Raw genomic sequence first — 18,892 nt, forward strand, 5'->3', positions numbered from 1 at the left:
AACCAGAGTCCTATAAAGCTTTCTCCAGCTGCTCCTTTAATTAAAACATGCACTGGCTTCTATTCTCGTTCTTCATTCTTTTGCAATGCGCTCAGACGGCCATTAGGGGCCGGAGAAGGAAGATTAGCCAGGGGTGATCGTAGCCACCGAGTATTACAGAAAGTGGAATCTGCATTGAGTAATGCTCCTTAGCAGAACACTATGTATTCCTCCTTTACAAGCGTTCCGTTCCAGATTGGCTAACTTTCAGGTGTCCTTTGTGCAGGACGTAATCCCACCAGAGATTACTCTGATACTTCAACATAAAGGGAAGGAGACATCTCAGTTGATGGTCATGTGCATATATATAGGGGCTTAGTCATTAACACATTGCAAAGAGCAATTATATCCTGAAACCCATAGCAACCCAATCAGCTGTCAGCTTTTGACAGTCTAGCATAGGCAAAGTAATAAGAGCTGACATCTGATTGGTTGCTATGGGTTTACATTATATAATTTTTGTTTACATTATTAAATAAACTCTATTATGTATACACAGTGGAACTCAGTGGGTGATCACTTATATGTATTACCTTCAATAATCACCAGAAATCAGTATGCATACCTCCTGGAAAATAAAGAGATGGACTATTTTGGTTTTATCATAAACAAGGATAAATATTGTTAGAGAATAGGGTCCAAGTAAAATTCAGGGATATAGTATTTTTTACCTTCTGCATTGTATTCCTTTGTCCTCTATGTTGGTACATTAGAGTACGTCCCATTTAAAGATGTTTTATTGGAAATTTGGGAAATGTAGTTTGGAAATTAATGAACTTTTATTTTTTTATTTTTTTTATGTTTATTAAAATTTGTGCAGTGTGACAATCCATCTGCGGTACTGATAGATCGGAAAAGAAGTATCCTACCCAGACAGTTAAGACAGAAATAAAATTGCCAATGGGTAAACTGGGTATATCCCTGGACAACTGTACAGAGCACAGCACTGAGCATCTTGCTGGGCACATAACGTACCCTATCAAAGGGCACATTTCTGCTCATGCGTGGCATATCACAGCTACTGGTCAAATTACTTGGTATATTACTACATTATTGGACATGTTACACTTTGTTTAGAATAATACATCTTGACTGGGAATATTACGTGACATATTACATATTGGTGGACATATTACTTGGCATATTACAACATGACTAGGATTATTACTTGGCATATTACATATTGATGGACAGATTACTTGGCATATTACATCATTGCTGGGAATATTACTTGACATATAACATCTTGACTAGGAATAATAATTTGCATATTGATGGACATTTTACTTGGCATATTATAACATGACTAGGAATATTACCTGCCATATTACATCATGGCTGGGAATATTACTTGGCATATTACCTCTCGATGGGAATATTACTTTGCATATTACATCTTGATGAGAATATTACTTGGTCTATTACATCTTAATATTTTTATTATTCGTTTTTAATATTTTTTAAAAAAATTTGTTCCTTCTTGATCTGGGACCGCCCCCGAAGTGTCCGCATGAAAATACAACGAACCAGCCCACTACAATTGACACACTTTGTAAATAACATCCATTGAGTGTCTGCAACAAATTATTTTCAGGAACAGATTACCCTGACTAAGAGCAAATGTTCAGCAAGCAAGGTGTTAAAATAAACCTAGTCTTTGGTCTTTTCCTGGTTTATAAGTCGAATCTATCAGTATATTACTGTGTAGCTGAAACAGTGCAGCGATCTGCAGATTTGTACTGATGGTAGTTACAGAAACGAATGGAAGCATAAACATTACTCATATAGTTGTCAGAAATCATTGATACTTACTAGAAGATCTAGGTCAGTTCTCTGCTTCCTGTGTCCTCCATGTCATCATTCTCCAGCAGTCGCCCATTTATCTGAAAGTTTTAATTAAAGTATATATTATTTAGTGTATATTTTATTTGACATAACCTTCATCTCAAAGGGCAAAATTACTATTTTGCCACAAACGGTATCTCATACTTAAGTGACATTAATATATGGATGAAGGCATGTCATTTGCATAATCAGGGCTTTGTGATGTCATAATAAGACTGTTATCTCTTTCCATAATGTTACCAAATTAATGCTACAATACGGTATGGATTAGGCACATGAGGGAGTCTACATTTCTACCAATATGTAAAGTTAAGCTGGGTGCACACTACAGGGTTTTTGTCCAATAATCGGCTCAATCAGCCGACATACGACCGCTCGTTCGAAAGTCGGGCCAGTGTGTGTAGTGTGACGATGGTCGAAAGTCTGCCCAAATGGACGATTATCGCCTCATTTGGTTGGTCGTACCGTTCAATATTTTCGTTCCAAACTCTTTTCTGTTGAGTGTGTATAACCTTCCAACCGATCCACGACAGTGAGTACGACATTACAATAATTGCTCACGACAACATGGCTGTAAAAAGTCGCTAACGGGACGTCCGCTCTTCCCTTTATCGTCTAAAACAAGGCTAGTGTGTATGCAGTCCATGGACCGAGCGATCGGACAATCGTTCGGATGTAAAATCAATCGGCATAAAAAGTTGGTGGAAAATTCTGCAGTCTGTACCCAGCTTAACAAAAGTTTTATTTTGTGGGGTGAAGTTATAAAAGATAAAGTGGTGGAGAAGGTGCATTTTTAGGGATGCCCCACGCTGTTGTAGGAGGGAGCACAACTTTTTTCACTTGTACTTCACTTTCCACCTTGGAGGGGTCTAAGATTGGTTCTCATACTATACTTGTAATTGGACACGTTTTGCACTAGCTCTTCAACCTTGTGACAAAAAAATTCACACAGAAAAGTGACACGTAATAAATGCAGTGTATACTGTTGGTTTAAAGGTTTATAGTTCCACAGCTTATAGTTGCACTGTGAGGTAATATATAAAACAGGGCTTGTTTTGAATTTCCAGGAACCGTTTCTTCTGGCAAAAGCGAGAATACAAAACCACCTGTCCCTCCGGCCAGCGGCCAATAATGAGCATTCAATGTGATGTGCATTACAAGTATTATATCAGCTGTCAATCATGAGAGTCTCAACTTATTACATCACCTATCAATCGCTAACTGACCATGTGACTCAGAGACCAATCAATCATCAGAGAGCGGTGTTGGTGAATCAGTCACACAGTGGATCCACAAGTGTTTTTGTGTTGCCACAAAAGTGAATTTGTGGATTGTGAGCCTATTTTGCACAGAATCGTCACTAAGTGACGGTCGGATAGTATTAAAAATACAGTGATTGGTGTGCAGGGTCTCCAAACAATGGTATTTAGTTTTGTGGGACATTATATGTAAGTCATCTGGAAGTGGTAGATATTGAACATATATAAAGATGTCAATGATTATACAATGCTGCACACCTTGTAACAGTGCAATAATCTGACATTTACACCACATACCCCCATTATTTCATCTGAGTGCTTTGCTTTGTGTAGGAACAAATAACCCACAAATAATTGCACCATATGCATAGTCAGCAGGATGTAAACACGTGTGTTAAAGAAGGAAATTCTAATTCTAATATTTCCCACTTGAAATAAAGGAAGCCAAAAATATATCTTATGCCTAATGATGGAGAGACAGCCATTATCTGGAGTCAATCAAGGCACAGGGGAGTTATACTGGCCCCGCCCATCACTAGGAGGTCATGTGACTCAGGCTATTCATTTATCTCCGTTAGTAATTGGGTCATGTGACTCAGAATATTAAATAATTCCTCCACTACTAAAACATTGTTGACTTAGTGCAATAAATAATCCAACTACCACTGAGGTACCATGTGACACAGAGTATTAAATCATCCGACCACCGCTGAGGTACCAAAGTGACAAAGAGTATTAAATCATCCGACCACCGCTGAAGTACCATGTGACACAGAGTATTAAATCATCCGACCACCGCTGAGATACCATGTGACACAGAGTATTAAATCATCCGACCACCGCTGAGATACCATGTGACACAGAGTATTAGATCATCCGACCATCGCTGAGATACCATGTGACACAGAGCATTAAATAATCCGACTACTACTGAGATACCATGTGACACAGAGCATTAAATAATCTGACTACCACTGAGATACCATGTGAAACAGAGTATTAAATAATCCGACCACCACTGAGGTACCATGTGACACAGAGTATTAAATAATCCGACCACCATTGAGGTACCATGTGACACAGAGTATTAAATCATCCGACCACCACTGAGGTACCATGTGACACAGAGTATTAAATAATCCGACCACCATTGAGGTACCATGTGACACAGAGTATTAAATCATCTGACCACCACTGAGATACCATGTGACTTGGAGAGTATAAAATCTTCTTACCACCATCTATATATCAGATACCATGTCACTAAAAAAGTATTAAATCAGCTCTTTGCGCTGAGACTGGGAGAGTACTAAAAGCCGGGGACAGGTTTGTTTCTTGAAGCCAAGGTCTCCTCAGTTTCTCAATGTATACGACAGACGCAATAACCTTCCAAACGTTTACATTCTCCTTCACAAACTACAGGTCTGCATTGCCTTTTATAGGCTGAAACCTCACACGGTTATTGTAAACAAGCCTGGGTCTTACTTGGCAGTGGCAACTATCTCACACCAGGGCCGTTTAACTCTTCCCCTGATCAACCAGCCTTCTGGGTGCATTAAGCCACCGGCCGTGGATCCTTCATTCAAACCTTTAAGAGGTGACAGCGAATGAAAACCATACAGTGGGAGAGTATTAGTACCGAGCCTGACCCCTAATACCCAGAACAAGTAATTGACACAATGGGTACAGCATCAATCCCTCTAGATTAGTGTGGGTTATCAATAGGACAGAAACACGTTGGCTCTTGGTCCTGATGTAACGTTAATGTGCTATTTTGTGCATTATATTAAAGATGAGCGAAACATTTCAACTTTTTTGTAACTTGTCAGATTTGACTGTTTTACACTTGAATTGATTTGTGAAACGATGAGCATGAAGTTTGGGCATCGAGAATTATTCATTAAGTGGAAGTATTCAATATTGCGGTTTAAAGTACAAGTTCTATATCACAATTAAAAATGTTGTTTTAAACATTTTTTAGTCTGAACCCAAAAAATACAAATATTTGCAAAATGAGTTTTAGAACTTCCCATCTTTATTCTAGGTTATAAAAAGTATCGGCCCAGTTCCTCCGGACCATCCTTGATCTCCTGTGCTCATGACCTTAAAGGTTGTTTGTGCCACTCTGCCTGCACCGACCTGTGACTAAGTTCCTGGGTTTGACTTTGTTCCTGTGATCAGGGACCTGGTTCTCTCATGTTCAGCAGCTTTGTAATAGTACTCCTTTGGGGACCATGAGTTGTGGGGAATCTGCTAAATGCAGGTCCTCTTTCGGGTCCCTTTGGTGAATACCAAGGGGTTCACTAGACCACATCCCAAAGACCTGTGTCATACAGCAGTATGTCAGATGGTCCATTTTCTTGAATTTTAGTTACATCCTAGTAATGGAACCTGGTTAGTAAAGGACTGAAATAGCTCTTCCCCCAGAACACCGGTGAAAGACAACAGAACTCTCGATTTAAGGAGTGAAAAGTACACATGGATATTGTGCAGTTAAGGGGACATTCCCTCTTTGGCAGATGCCTGTAAATTCTCTTTACCTCCAAATCAAACTGATAACCTTCATCTTGATATCCGTGTGTATCCACTTAAAAATGCACATGGGCAGGGGAACAGCACAGCTATCACTCATCACACAGCTTCCATAACATGACTAAATTATATGTTTAAAGATGTATATTTATTGCACCAGGTATACTAGTGCCTAATCTTATCACACCATAAATACACAACCCAAAACTATTCTTTGAAAGAAAGCTTCAAAGACTTTGCAAAAACAAAAGTATTTAAGACCAAACTGAATATTTTTTACCAGCTGTTACTTCTTAGAACTGTGGTAAGGTGAAACGCGTGATGTATGAATTTTATTTCATGGTTATTGGAAGAACCATTTAGTGGGCCATATTCAGAATTAACTCTACCAACAGATTTGTGTTTGAATTCCTAAATTACTCATGTATCTCACATGCTAATACACATCTACCCCGAAACCTAAATCTCCATTATTTTAATGAAAGATTTGGTATAGAGCAAATAGCAAAAAAATTGAAAAAAAAAGTTAATTAAAAAAGGAGTAAAACTATTTCTTGTACTTGCCCGGAACAATTCTGCCATTATTCATCATCATTAATCATACATTTAGTAATTTGTAGAGTCACGTGTGTGCTTTAAATGTTCTAGCTGTTTTTACAATGCTGATCACACCTTTGATTGGCTAGGAGAGAGTTTCAGGTTCATATGATCAATTCGTCTGATTTATTCAACAGGATCTATGACTGAGCTGTAAGTCTATTGTTATGAGCTGAGTGTGTATGGTTCAAGCCTTCATCAGATCAGAAATCCTTACATACCCCCCTCATAATCAACCCATGGGCACTTCTGGTTGGGTTTCAGTGGAAACTTTAGATAAAAAAGGCATACCAGACAAGGGGTGTGGACATCTGAATCTTTAAGACATTAGAAATATTCAAAGATTGTGGAATTAAGATGAAAAGCAACTCACGGAATTTGGGCCAGATAGTGAGAAGATTAGTTATGCTGCATTTTGCTGCTTCCACTTCAGTGGTCGAAGTGAGTGGATCCGGGAGTTGCTGAGAACCATTTACCACGAAAAAGTTTTTTTTTTGCAGTGAACTCATGAGTGTGATAATTGTGATAAATGTCAGCCAATAAAACCAAATACAGGACAACAAGGGGTAAATTTATCAAGCTGCGGGTTTGTAAAAGTGGAGATGTTGCCTATAGCAACCAATCAGATTCTAGCTGTCATTTTGTAGAATGTACTAAATAAATAATAACTAGAATGCGATTGGTTGCTATAGGCAACATCAAACCCGCAGTTTGATAAATTTACCCCCAAGTTTTGCTTCAGAATTTGGTCAACTAGTCATTGGGTTGATTGGCTAATAGGTCAAAGAAAAATTCAGTTGGACCCCTGTTTTCTATTTGAACAGAAGGTTCTCCAGAACAGGACCATAAAGTCTACCTCAGGATCATAGATAATTTCCTGTTCCAAGTCATGTAAGCGGAAAAAAAAGATTTGCTGTAGATGTCAACAAGGACTGGGGCTGAGAAAGGAATACCTTTCAGAGGGACAAAATAGGGCATTTCAGAAAAACTGTCTATCACCCAAACACAAATTGGTAAGTCAGTGATGAAGTAAATGAAAACGTGGTCTAGAATTTATTTGGATTGGGAAGAGGTATCGGAGATCCTGCAGCAAACTGATGAGAGACCCCGATTTGCTACAATATTCTGCAATGTCTTTCCAAAGACTTAGCCGCCAATAACTATGACTAATACTTCAAAGATGTTTTTTACCCCTAGATAGCAAGCAAAATTTAAGTTGTAGGCCCAAGAGGGTAGTTTAATTCCAAAGTTCATCAGCTACTAAGGATGTTCTCTTGTACTCCATTTAAACAGTGACAGGTATTGCTACTCTTCTGAGCAAATGCATTCGCTCTTCTAATGCAATTTTGACGGCTAAGAGTCCATGTAGTCCGATGGCGTAATTTTTATCTGCAGGAAAAGTTTTACTTTGGATAAAAAGCCAACTGAGGAAGGGACAAGAAGGAGAAGATAAAAAGCCATTTTTAAGAAAAGGAAATCACCAGTTGGAGTTAGCGCTATTCTTTAGTGAGAGCAGCAATGTTAACAATCACAGAAGAAGAGTTTTTAATGAATTGGTGATAAAACTTATAGCAAAGCTGAGGAATCATTGAGGGGTTTTTAGAGACACAGACTAAGGCTAATTCAGGACAGCTGAAACTGTTTCGGGATCAGTTCAAAGATTTCTCATTTCGCATAAACTTGTAGGCGCTATAGAACCGTTTTGACATGTTGCTGATGACAGGGCAAAGCCGAAGACAAAATTATCCAAGTACACAATGTCAAAATGGAAAAGGTCACAGAGGATTTTGTTAAGAAAATTTTTAAACAATGCCGGTGCGTTACAAAAACTGAAGGGAATCACAAAGTGTTTATAGGACCTATCCAGAGCATTGAAAGAGGTTTTCCACTCATACTCTTTCTTTATACAAGTTAAATTATAAAACTAAATTGGGTTTAGGAAATACTACAGCTCCATGGATGCCATCAGATATGAAAGGAAGAGGATAGCGTTTTTAATGGTGATCTTGTTGAGAAGTCAATTCAGAGTAAGAAGAGGCCTCTACGCAGCGGAGGAAGATGTTCAAATAAACCGTCTTTCCCGTCTTCTTCAGGCATCGCCTTGGTCATTCGAATGGATCATCAGCGGATATCCTTAGCCCCTATGTGGCAAGGTACTAGGCTGGGCGCTAGATGGATGTTAATCACAAGATGGCGAGTTGACAGGGTCTTATCCAATGTATTTAGAAATTAGTAGTACTGGAAAGTAGGGATAGGAAGAGCCAAGAAAATTTCTATAGATGTCACAGAGTGGAAATGGGAACAATTTTCTCTAGGCAAGAGGGGAAACAAGAGCCCCCCTGGAAAAGTGTGTTTAGTGGTCCAGTTCAAGACTTATGTAGGCTCATGAAGCCATTTCAGTCCAAGAAGTAGTGGGTTAAAGAAACATAAAAAAAACATAAAAACATAAAACATAACATAAAAAAGGTTTTAGAACCACGCATAAAAAAAATGGGGATTATGTGATTACAGATATTGATAAAGAGCGTCAGATATTTACAAAAATGTCAAATGTCACTGTCTCCCAATGGCCGATTTCAGGTATATGTCCTGTTTCAAGTATCAGGAGTTAGTCCCATAAATTGTGGCACCGAGATGATTTTGATTAGGCAAAATAATTTGTGTCTGGGAGTTCCGCTTTAAACATCCGGGGGTAAATGTATCAAGCGGAGAGTTTCCGGCGAGTTTGAAAAGCGGAGATGTTGCCTATAGCAACCAATCAGATTCTAGTCATCGTTAATTTAGTACATTTTACAAAATGATAGCTTGAAGATCACCATTAAAAAACGCTATCCTCTTCCTTTAATAGCTTATTGCATCCATGGAACTGTAGTATTTACTGAACCCAATTTTGATTACAATTTAATTCGTACAAAGAAAGGGTTTGCAGAAAGTACTAAATAAACGATAACTAGAATCTGATTGGTTGCTATAGGCAACATCCTCACTTTTCAAAATCCGCCGGGAAACTCGCAGCTTGATACATTTACCCCCAGGACTAGTTAAATGTGTCCATGCTATCGTGAATTATAGGAGGACACAAGCATCCTGTCACAAGGCTAAAATCTGCAAAACCTCTCACAAAGCATTAATGCAAAATATACAAATGATGGCGCACGCCAAGGTTTCAGCATTGCAGAAATATAGGTGCATACGTGCAAAATATAACATATTGCACATTTCATTCTCTTTACATTGTGCTCTAGTGAGGAATACAGACTGGATGACCAACTTTTACAGTCCTCCAGTCAGTCTGACGATCTTGTTGACAGAATACTTTCTTTGATAAATGCAGGACTTTGTACCTCAGATCTCAACGCTCTACAATATACGTTTGCCTTCTGCTTTGGCTAAAACAGTAGCAGATGTGACCGACTTGGAGAAAGCTCTCACAGAACACCACCAATGTTCAGCAATGTCTGCTTTAATTTACTTGACAATGTTTGTTATGTGCCATTTATCTAAATCATTTGGCTGCAATTCACAAGAAGTTTCCATAACGAAAGCAAAATATATATTGTGTTCTTACCATTAAAAGTTTCTTACAGCCGGAAAATGTTGATATATTAATATCTGGTCCTTGTGCGCAGTGTCCACACATAAAATGCTTTATTTAAGTCGTTCTCCAGAATCAAAAGGGAAGAGATAACATGGTCCCAGGGGGGAAAAGGACGCTGGGAGATCTAGTGGATTCCAGCGGATTCTCGGGAGGAATAATTATCAAGGCATGTGCATTTCTTTTGCAAAACTAGCAGCCTAATCAGCAAAAACATTGATGCAGAGAGTGGAAAAATGCAGGAAATGATCAATGTTAATTTTTCCCAGGCTTAAAATAAAGAGTTTGTTGTACTATTTTTCTGCCCAATTACCCTTTTACATGTTAAATAATGCATGACTTCTCCCTGCACATCAAAGAGTTAAGCTTTGGGAACATATTGACGTTAGCATGAGATCGGAGGTTTGCATCTGAATTACAGTACAAGCAATGTTATATAGTCATTATTTCGGAAGAAAAGTCCTTCCTGATTAGCTGTTTACATGCTCTTTCGGAACCATTGAGTATGTAGAGAGGAGGACCTTGTTTGGCAATACATTCCACATCTTTACTACTCTTACCGTAAAAAACCCTTTACACATCTGTAGGTTATGAAAACTTTAACACGGCCTCATAGTCTGCAGGTAAAACTATATACAGACTCTATATACATTTGAGAATGTGCCTCTATCTTATCTGCACCAAGTACTGTGGATGTTTGGCAATACATTCCACATCTTTACTACTCTTACCGTAAAAAACCCTGTACACACCTGTAGGTTATGGAAACATTAATACTGTCTTAGAGTCTGCAGGTAAAACTATATACAGAATCTCATTTTTTGCATGTGGGTGCAAAAGTTGGGTGCAGTCATGTATGTACACAGTCAGCAAGGAACCCTCTTGGGGGTATATTTACTTAACTGTGGGTTTGAAAAAGTGGGGATTTTGCCTACAGCAACCAATCAGATTTTAGTTCTCATTTAATTTAGTACATCCTATAAAATGACAGCTAGAATCTGATTGGTTGCTATAGGCAATATCTCCACTTGTTTAAACCCGCAGTTTAGCAAATATACCCCCTGATTTTCATAGTCTCTTTATCAAAGAGGGGAAAGCCCACTCTCATAATGGTGATAACACACGATAATCATTCAAAATACTTTTTTATCTTTTTTTTTTTTTTAATAAAAACAAAATTAAATTGTAGTTAAAAAAAAAAAAAATTGTTAGTGGAACTGAAAGTCAAAATTTTAATTTTAGAAACCGGTATCGCTCAGCTGAAGATGTTCTTTTGATAATATACGGCAATAAATCCTACTTATCGGTTTTAGCTGGCGCTCATGATAAATAGGCCCCATATTGTCAGTAGAAACGTCGCTTGTCAGTAAATTGTAATTCCTTCCATATGGATGTACATAATATGGTGCTGTTTAAAATGAATAATTCGCTTTAATACTTGGCTTGAAGTAGCAGGACATCTCTCAACGTCGCATTTCATCTGAAACGCAGCAGCACAGACTCCCAATTTGTCCAAATTCCTTGGCAACCTTTGGGATTACTGGCTTATATCATGTCAGATAGCAGCAAAAACTGCAACACAACATTCTAAATTGCTATCGCACAAGTTCAAATGGGGGGAACACAGGACGGAGAGGACCAACGACTTCATACTAAAACATGACACGGACATGTGAGTACACGGAACATGTTACTGGAGAGACCATCCTGTACATGTCACCGGCAACACTCAGACAGAATGATCCTGTAACTTGTCAAAATTAGGGAAAACTAGCTTAAAATAGGCTAAAACTGGGAAACGGCACCTTAAAATCAGAGACCACAGCATAAATGTCACTAACAACTCATGAATAATACACTGTACAGCATAACTATTATTGGAATAAAGAAATTTTTCATCTATAAAGATTTCTACGTATTTTTTTTTACATTTTTTGCTTAAATGTTATCTTTATTTTTTAAACTAAGTGGACGTGAAAGCCGTCTCTCAGGTGCGCACATCTGCACAGTGGCTCGGTGATTTAACTCTTACCTCTCCAGATCACTACACACCCGGTGATATATGCTTGTTAAATTGTGGCCGGAACTAACTTATTTAGACTTATCGCCACGATGGAGCTCTGAATGATAAATAGGACCCATAGTTCTACACAGTTCTAGAAACCCCATTACATTTATACGTGATAAACACGAACCATTCTCTGGACACAGAAACACAGCGCCAAGACACAGTTCACTGTTGTACACGTAATACAGGTTGTTTAATACCTTAGGGAGCACACTGTACGGCCCGGCCCACACGGCCTGACCCGCTCCTCCTGTGGACATGCTGTTATTCCTTGATAAAATAGGTGAGTGTGTTTGGATCAGGTACCCAGAAATAAGGAGCAGGTGTACCCAGAATTAGGGAGGCTGTGCACACAGAAACAAGGTAAGAACGTTATAGATGAAGGCCACTTCATTTACAAAGTGAAAAACGACTTTGGTGCTTCACGCGTTTCAGTTTGAGCTGATGCCCCCAGATTTCTGATTTTGCGGAATGTGTTGGCAGCTTGTGAGGAGCATAAGCACTGGGTGATGGGGGGAGTACGGAGTAAGTACACCAAACCTAGGTGTACGTGTAGTTATCAGAGGCCTTATACATAACAAAATGAGGATGCGTACACAGATGTAAGGAGGCCGCGCGTACACAGATGTAAGGAGGCCGCGCGTACACAGATGTAAGGAGGCCGCGCGTACACAGATGTAAGGAGGCCGCGCGTACACAGATGTAAGGAGGCCGCGCGTACACAGATGTAAGGAGGCCGCGCGTACACAGATGTAAGGAGGCCGCGCGTACACAGATGTAAGGCGGCCGCGCGTACACAGATGTAAGGAGGCCGCGCGTACACAGATGTAAGGAGGCCGCGCGTACACAGATGTAAGGAGGCCGCGCGTACACAGATGTAAGGCGGCCGCGCGTACACAGATGTAAGGCGGCCGCGCGTACACAGATGTAAGGAGGCCGCGCGTACACAGATGTAAGGCGGCCGCGCGTACACAGATGTAAGGAGGCCGCGCGTACACAGATGTAAGGCGGCCGCGCGTACACAGATGTAAGGCGGCCGCGCGTACACAGATGTAAGGAGGCCGCGCGTACACAGATGTAAGGAGGCCGCGCGTACACAGATGTAAGGAGGCCGCGCGTACACAGATGTAAGGAGGCCGCGCGTACACAGATGTAAGGAGGCCGCGCGTACACAGATGTAAGGAGGCCGCGCGTACACAGATGTAAGGAGGCCGCGCGTACACAGATGTAAGGAGGCCGCGCGTACACAGATGTAAGGAGGCCGCGCGTACACAGATGTAAGGCGGCCGCGCGTACACAGATGTAAGGAGGCCGCGCGTACACAGATGTAAGGAGGCCGTATACACAGATGTAAGGAGGCCGTATACACAGATGTAAGGAGGCCGTATACACAGATGTAAGGAGGCCGTATACACAGATGTAAGGAGGCCGTGTATACACAGATGTAAGGAGGTTGGCAGCCGGCACATACAACACACACCCCACATATCTGTCGCTTCTCCAGAACTTGCAGAAAGTCCTCACCTGCTTGGAACTGAACGGTATAGAAACTGTGACAACCAGAGTAACAGAATAGAGGACACACTCTTCCATTGCAAGTCCATGTTCATGAATATAGAAATGTAAAATACAGACACGTAGGATAGATACAATCTAATACATGAGGATAGATACAATCTAATACATGAGGATAGATACAATCTAATACATGAGGATAGATACAATCTAATACATGAGGATAGATACAATCTAATACATGAGGATAGATACAATCTAATACATGAGGATAGATACAATCTAATACATATGCACTCATAGATTTTCCTAATAATCCTGACACGATCCAATGACGAATCTCCCATTAGATTTCCTGGTCGGGGTGGAACCCAAACTGTACCCCAGATTGTGGCAGTTAGATCACTAGAGGGGTTGTTAGGTCACTAGAGGGGTTATTCTACCAGATTTATGCCATAAATGCAGCCATATAAAACGTTACTGGCTGCCGGTCTGGGCTCCGTGTTACAGTTCTATTAACACACAAGAAGACAATTACAGCCGGTTTCTGTGTTAATATTGTGGTGAAAACAGAAAACACTGAATCTGTGCGTGTTTTCTATCCGTCTAGCGCTGCTCCTAAATGCACATCTGGCATTGTGTATACTCTATCTTCCTGATACAATGTGAATTTACTTTACAACTGTTAAAAGAAACAAATAAAGTAATTTTGTGGTTAACAGTTTAGGGCAGAAATCCAGATGACCTCCGTACACATATACTGAGGCCCGTGCATACTGCAAATCAGTGCTGCGTGGCCTCTATTAATCTTCCCTCTAATAAAACAATGCAGATTTACATATACATAGATTTATTTTAATATCACATCGCTTATTTGCATTTCTTCTAATAGTCAAAGAGTGTCTGAGTTATTGCTTCAATGTATCCTTCAATTATCAGATATATGGATAAATTACCCTGTACAGAATCCATCCTCATTATATAGGAATAATTAACTTAGTGTGGTTTCTCCACCTCCTTTTCTTTTCAAGATTCAACCTGTCCTATCCTCCTCTGCGTTTAAGTAACGTCAACCAAACAGCTGGACGACCTGAGGTTTCAGTAAATGAGTTTTACTGCTGCACCTCTGAAATTTTGTCTGCGTAAATTGTACCGAAACGCTCTACAGTTTCCTCTAAACATTACACCAACAAACAATCAACAGTTCAAGAAACTGACAACTCGCAGAACTTACCGACAGTTAAACAGGTTTAAATGAATTTCTGTAGCTAACGACACCATGATCATTTCTGACAACTCTTAGGTATTTGTATTAAATATTCGTGCTGGAAGCTGGTGGGAAACTTTGTGAAAAAGTTTGAAAAAAGTTTCCATTTCCCAAGGAGGCAGCAGTATAGATCTTACTGTACGGTAAGTCCGACGATTTAATTAGCGATTGATCATGAACGGCGGATTCACTTACCTCTTCGCTGCTCTGAAATGTCTCGTGTCAGAGCTCTGTCCGTCTAATGCTTCTCTCAGGCTGCAGACTCTATACTCATCCCTTCCTTCGGAGTTAAGCCCCTCCGCTGTGGCTTCATGCCCACTGACTCTTGCTCGGCAGCCAAGAACACTTTCTCTGAAGGGGGAAAAAGATCCAGAATCGCTTTGAAAACGAAGAGACAGAGGAAGAGAAGCAGAAGGGATGGTTCTCGTCTTCGTTTGTTCTGAAAAAAAAAAAAAAAAAAAGAAGAAGGGACGATTGCAAGAGAAATCTTATTCTTTTTTATTTTTGAAATTGACAACACATGTCTGTTTAATGTCCTAGAGGCCTAGTAAACAGTCCATCCTCGCTGAACCCCTCGCCATGGCAACAAGCATGCAGGAAATATCCAAGATAACTAAAATAGTGGTAAAAACATGTGTTCAGTCCCCCCCCCCCCTTTTTCTAGCCACTGCTGATTATTACTGAACAAATGTTCACTTTCTTTCCAGCACCTAAACATATATCTAATATGTTCTGACTGGAGGAGATAGCAAAACGCTAAACCATAAATAAAAAAAGTAACGAATGTCAATACTTCTTAAAATACCAAGGGAATTGATGTTTTGTCCGACACCTAGATTGTAAGCTCTTCAGGACAGAGACCAATATTTGTTGAGTAGTTATTTACGAGTTGCATTATGAAATAGGCAAAAACAGAACGGTTTGCTAGAGAAGATCTGTCATCTGCACATGTTTAAACCATCGAAGAATATGATCTGGTTGTCTGCATGGTAAAAACGCAAAATTAATGGTTGTAATTAACTTTTACTTCTACAAAGTTTTACTTCTACAAACAGTGTGTGGGGGGGCGGCAAGATTTAGGAACACTCCAATCTTGAAGGGGAAGCCAACCATCTTTTTTTTTTATATATTTCAAATATATTAAATGAACAATCCCATGAAACAATCAGGTGTGTTTTTTGTTTTTAACATACATCTCTATAGAAAGCTGTAAGAAGAATTGTGGTATTTACAATTTTCCCTTGTTTTAAATGATTTATGATTCTGACTTACCATAGCAACCACAGTCACATGGCACATGATGTAGTGAGCAGAGATGCTTTGGATTACCCCTCTGAGCTCACCCTCTGCCATCACATGACATGCTGAGAGCTTGTGTTTGTGTAACAAATTCACTGTGTCTTGCATCCATTTTTGTATGCCAGCCAGACAGCTTTTGAAAAGGAGATAATGATTTATAGGAGGATAGCTAAGGAAAATGACAGCTGTGCGCTTAAAATTTACTTAACTTGCTATTCACAAAAAGACTGTCCCCAATGCCAAGTCATATATTTAGGACAGTCTTGCAATGAGAGAAACAGGTCAAAATGGCTGAGATTGCTGTCGTTTGAGCTACTGTGACATCACTGGTCCTGAGCCTGTGTATGCATCCACCAATCCACACAGTGCATTTCTGCAAAGCAAGTCTGTCCAGATGCTAGTCACTCTATGTCTGCTCAGTTACAGAAGACCCTCCCTCCTAACATGCTGCAGAGAAGTGAGAGAGAGAGCATGGCAGACATATTTATACCCCAGTTATTTAATGCATATTATCCAGCTCAGTAATACACATCATTAGAAATATATTAATGTCAAAAAGTTTCTTTACTTTCACTTTTATTAACTCTTTAGTGATTAAAAAATTAAATAGCCACCTTTATAATGATACAACATCCACAACATCTGTCTAATTTCCACCTGTCTGGCTTGTCTCAAACCCAATGCTTGGACTCGGACTATATTTGGTTAGACGCCTTTGACAGAGCTAGTGAAATGATTTGCTTGTGAAGATTTTACAGAGTTTGTAAAGTCATTGACTTTTCTTTGCATTAGGTAAGAATTGATTTTGAATACTTTGTGACCCAGAATGTGAAAAACGTATAATTAATAATCTGCGCACCCTTTTGCAAATGTATGCAAGTCCCACTCAGAGGGCACACTCGATCCATGACACATCTATAGCATCCTCTTGGGTATAGACACCTGTAGGTCCCACCAGAAGACACGCTCCAATCTTCGACACATCTACAGGAGCCTCTTGGGTATAGACACCTGTAGGTCCCACCAGAAGACACGCTCCAATCTTCGACACATCTACAGGAGCCTCTTGGGTAAAGACACCTGTAGGTCCCACCCAAAGTACAAGCTCTGATCCTCAACACATATACAGGAGCCTCTTGGGTAAAGACACCTGTAGGTCCCACCCAAAGTACAAGCTCCGATCCTCAACACATCTACAGGAGCCTCTTGGGTAAAGACACCTGTAGGTCCCACCCAAAGTACAAGCTCCGATCCTCAACACATATACAGGAGCCTCTTGGGTAAAGACACCTGTAGGTCCCACCCAAAGTACAAGCTCCGATCCTCAACACATCTACAGGAGCCTCTTGGGTAAAGACACCTGTAGATCCCACCCAAAGGACAAGCTCCGATCCTCAACACATCTACAGGAGCCTCTTGGGTAAAGACACCTGTAGGTCCCACCCAAAGGACAAGCTCCGATCCTCAACACATCTACAGGAGCCTCTTGGGTAAAGACACCTGTAGGTCCCACCCAAAGGACAAGCTCCGATCCTCAACACATCTACAGGAGCCTCTTGGGTAAAGACACCTGTAGGTCCCACCCAAAGGACAAGCTCCGATCCTCAACACATCTACAGGAGCCTCTTGGGTAAAGACACCTGTAGGTCCCACCCAAAGGACAAGCTCCGATCCTCAACACATCTACAGGAGCCTCTTGGGTAAAGACACCTGTAGGTCCCACCCAAAGGACAAGCTCCGATCCTCAACACATCTACAGGAGCCTCTTGGGTAAAGACACCTGTAGGTCCCACCCAAAGGACAAGCTCCGATCCTCAACACATCTACAGGAGCCTCTTGGGTAAAGACACCCCCCCCCTCCCCGCCACACACACCATCACCACCAATGATCCTAGAACAACAAAGGTATGTGCCACTGGAACTCCTGGAGGAGAGTAAAATTAAGTAGATAAAAATCCTCTCTCTCTGTTTAATTCCTGATGTCACTGGATGTTACATGTAACATGTGTGTATAATTATGAATTTCAGTTCCCCATCACATACGTGCTGACATTTATGACAGTGGCTCCTGCTGTTCCTTAAAGGCCTGATTGTCACTGATGACTTCTGTCGCCTCTCCGTGCGCATTCTGGGCCGTATCAAGGAGTGAGCCGGGAAATATCATCAACAGGATCAGCACATAAACCATTACAAGTCATTAGAAAGGATCCTAGAAAAACGAACTTCACCAGCACAGACATTTCCACAGATGTTACATGAACGCTGAGATCACCCATATGTAGCACTAAAAGGGGTGAAGATACATAGGGGCATATCTACTGGCGCTATATAAATAAATGTTGATGATGATATTTAGTAATGAGTGAAACGCTCTATTGTCGGCCGCTTTGCCCTATAATTTAAGTCGTTATCGCTGCTTCTCCCGTCTTTCCTTGGTGAAGCCTCTTCATCAAGCAGCGCGTCGGTATACGCGTTTCCGCAATACTTTCTTGGTTATCGCCATCTCAGGATTATTTGAATACAGCAATTATTTTTTTTTATGTTGAAGGATTTTAAATATTTTTTTTTAGTTTTTTTATAGTTATTTTCAATTTTTTTTTTTTTTAGTGAATTGATACCTCAAACATGGGCTTCTCTGAAGCCAGAAAGGCTTTGCATGATCCATTGCCAGATAAAATCGTAGTCAAACTTTAGCCACACACGAGCAGTTCAAATTTCACTTTTGCAGCGTAAAACACTTTGTGTAGGAGGGGGTAAATAGCAGCTGTACTGCATTATAAATAAAGAGTAGTACCACTGTACAATAGGAATTAGACCCCCATGGGGTAAATTATCAGGCGGAGAGTTTTCCGGCGGGTTTGAAAAGTGAAGATGTT

At 40.3% G+C, this 18,892-nt stretch overlaps 1 protein-coding gene across 2 annotated transcripts in view; it reads right to left on the reverse strand.

Moving 5' to 3' along the window:
• CDON (cell adhesion associated, oncogene regulated) overlaps nucleotides 1-15,185 on the reverse strand; it is an 89,861-nt gene extending 74,676 nt beyond the window's left edge. For both annotated transcript variants that reach the window (XM_075190355.1, XM_075190354.1), the window contains exons 1-2: nucleotides 14,913-15,185; nucleotides 1,852-1,922 (exon numbers count right to left, since the gene is read on the reverse strand). The gene's annotated coding sequence lies outside the window, so the exon portion shown is untranslated. The remainder of the gene's footprint in view (nucleotides 1-1,851; nucleotides 1,923-14,912) is intronic.
• Between the last annotated feature and the right edge of the window lie 3,707 nt (nucleotides 15,186-18,892).

This window comes from Mixophyes fleayi, chromosome 11 (genome assembly GCF_038048845.1).
Source record: "Mixophyes fleayi isolate aMixFle1 chromosome 11, aMixFle1.hap1, whole genome shotgun sequence".
Lineage (NCBI taxonomy): Eukaryota > Metazoa > Chordata > Amphibia > Anura > Limnodynastidae > Mixophyes > Mixophyes fleayi.